The 3,159-nt window shown below is 42.5% G+C and overlaps 1 non-coding gene across 1 annotated transcript; it reads left to right on the forward strand.

Moving 5' to 3' along the window:
* Window positions 1–204: 204 nt before the first annotated feature.
* On the forward strand, window positions 205–295 carry trnar-ucu (transfer RNA arginine (anticodon UCU)). The gene is given in 2 exon segments: window positions 205–241; window positions 260–295. It is a non-coding gene; the product is annotated as a tRNA-Arg (tRNA).
* The last annotated feature ends 2,864 nt before the right edge of the window (window positions 296–3,159 follow it).

Raw genomic sequence — 3,159 nt, forward strand, 5'->3', positions numbered from 1 at the left:
CGCGCAGCCCTGCTTTACCCCACTGCTGATCTTGAAACCGTCTGATGTTGCTCCATTGTAACTGATGGAACTGTGCATGTTCTCGTGGAAAGAAGAGATGATGCCCAAGAGGTCAGGAGGGCAGCCTCTGTTCCATTGCAGTTTGAAGAGGCCGTCTCTGCTGACAAGATCAAAGGCCTTAGTGATGTTAACAAAAATGTGTGAGGCTCAGTGGCGCAATGGATAGCGTGTTGGACTTCTAAATAATGATTACGACGATATTCAAAGATTGTGGGTTCAAGTCCCACCAGAGTCAGATTCTGGACCAGAAACAGAAGAGCACAACGGAACAACAAATGAAGAAATGCGCCAAAAGCACAGACTCGGAGACCGAGAGAGAGAGGAGCACGGCAGGAGCAGAGCAGGGGAAAAAAAATCGAGGAGTGACGTCATAATGGAGAGTGAGAGCAGGGAAACAGAGAGCCGCTGGGGTGAGGACACAGGATTTGGTTCTTTCTTCGGTGCAGTGGAAGGAGCTGTTTGGTGATGATCTGGTAAGCTGTGACATCACAGGCAAGCAGGTAGTTGATTGGTTTGGAAGAACCGACCTGCTTGATGCGCATCTGGTAAGTGATTAAGATCCATTTTAGTCCTAACGTTTAAAATAGTAAACAAACTAGTGGTAAGTTTAATAAAATATGCAATAAAATTAATAATTGAATAAAATATTTAAGTAGTTAATTGAAACACGTTAAGGTTGACAGGACAGGTGATGTGTCACAGCTGCAGCATGTGGGAGTTCCTGGATGCCAGTGTGATCCAGGGCAAACACGTCTGCAGTAAGTGTTTGCGGCTCAAAGAGGGAGAAAAAAGGAATGTAGTGGTAGTAGGGGACAGTATAGTAAGGTGGATTGACTCTGTTCTCTGCAGCAAAAGCAAGAGTCCAGACGGCTGTGTTGCCTGCCGGTGCCAGGATTCAGGACATCTGCTCAGGGCTGGAGCGAAACATACAATGGGAGGGGGAGGATCAAGTCGTCGTGGTCCATGTCGGTACCAGCGACATAGGCAGGACAAGGATAGAGGTTCTGCAAAGTCAGTATGAGGAACCAGGCACCAAATTAAGAAGCAGAACCTCAAAGTTAATCATCTCTGGATTATTACCTGAGCCATGTGCAAATTGGCATAGGACAAATAAGATTAGAGAAAGTAATGTGCGGCTGAAAGACTGGTGTGGTATTAGTGGGTTCTGGTTCATGGGGCATTGGCACCAGTACTGTGGAAAGAGGTGGCTGTACCGTTGGGACGGTCTACACCTGAACTGTGCTGGTGCCGGTGTTCTAGCGAGCCACATAACGAGGGAAGTAGAGACGGTTTTAAACCGAATAGTGGGGGCAAGGGATCAAATTTGGGAAGATATGGTGAATCAAGGAGGAGAGACAAGGCAAGAGAGAAAGGTATAAATATGGGAAATGATAAACAGACTGTGTCAGGAAGGGACAGAATGTACGAATCTAAGAGTAAATCGACAGATAAGGCTAGAGGTGACAAAAATAATAAAAGGACAAAACTAAATGCTCTGATTCTGAATGCATGGAGCATTTGAAACAAAACAGATGAACTGGGAGCACAAATAGAATAAATAAGTACGATCTGATAGTCATTACAGAGACATGGCTGCAGGGCGACATAGATTGGGATGTGAATATTGGAGGTGACATGGCATTTTGGAAGGACAGGAAGCTAGGAAAAGGTGGCGGGGTAGCTCTGTTAATTAATGATGGTATTACCGTAATAGAGAGGGATGACCTGAGTTCTGGAGATCAGGATGCAGAAGCAGTTTGGGTACAAATGAGAAATCATGAAGGCAAGAAGTCACTTGTGGGAGTGGTGTACAGGCCACCTAACATTAACCACACTGTCGGATGGGATATAAAGGAAGAAATAATGGCAGCTTGTCAGAAAGGTACTGTGATAATTATGGGGGATTTTAATCTACATATAGATTGGAAAATTCAGATGGGCAGAGGTAGCCTAGATGAGGAGTACATAGAATGTTTTGGGGATAATTTCTTGGAACAATACATTCTGGAGCCAAACAGAGAGCAGGCTATACTAGACCTGGCATTGTGCAACGAGATAGGATTAATTAATGACCTCATAGTTAAGATGCCCCAAGGTAGTAGCGATTATAATATGATTGAATTTTACATTCAGTTTGAGGGAGAGGAGAGTGGGTCCCAGACTAGTATTTTAAATTTAAATAAGGGCAATTATAAGGTCATGAAAGCAGAGCTAGCTAAAGTGAACTGGCAAATTAGGTTAAGGGATAAGTCAATAGAGATGCAGTGGCAGACATTTAAGGGGATATTTCAGAATACACAGAATAGATACATTTCAACGAGAAAGAAAAGTTCCAAAGGTGGGACTCACCATCCACGGTTCACGAAAACAGTTAAAGATACTATCAAAATTAAAGAAAAAGCCTATAATTGTGCAAAGGCTTGGAGGCAGGTCAGAAGATTGGACAGAATATAAAAAAAACAGCAAAGAATTACTAAAAGATTGATAAGGAAGGTCAAATTAGAGTATGAGAGAAAGCTCGCAAGGAATTTCAAGACAACTAGTAAGAGTTTCGATAGATATTTTAAAAAGAAAAGAGTTAACAAAGCGACTGTTGGTCCAATAGAAAGTGTGTCTGGGGAATTAATAATGGATAATTAAGAGATGGCAGATGAATTGAACAGATACTTTGCATCGGTCTTCACTATTGAGTAGACAAATAACATCCCAGTATTAGCTGTAAGTCAGGAAATGGAAGGGATGGAGGAACTCAAGAAAATTACAATCACCAGGGAAGTGGTACGAAACAAATTGTTGGAGCTGCGGGTTGACAAGTCGCCAGGTCCTGAATTGGCTAGTGAGATAGTTGATGCGCTGGTTTTAATATTCCAAAATTCCCTAGATTCGAGAAGGTTCCGTTAGATTGGAAAAGAGTGAATGTAACTCATTTATTCCAAAAGGGAGGGAGACAGAAAGCAGGAAACGACAGGCCAGTTAGCTTAACATTTGTCTTAGGGAAAATGTTTGGAGCTATTACAGAGGATGTTATAGCAGGGCATTTAGAAAAAATTAAGGTAATCAGGCAGAGTCAACATGGTTTTTTGAAAGGGAAATCATGTT

The sequence above is a fragment of the Heterodontus francisci genome, unplaced genomic scaffold (genome assembly GCF_036365525.1).
Source record: "Heterodontus francisci isolate sHetFra1 unplaced genomic scaffold, sHetFra1.hap1 HAP1_SCAFFOLD_59, whole genome shotgun sequence".
NCBI lineage: Eukaryota > Metazoa > Chordata > Chondrichthyes > Heterodontiformes > Heterodontidae > Heterodontus > Heterodontus francisci.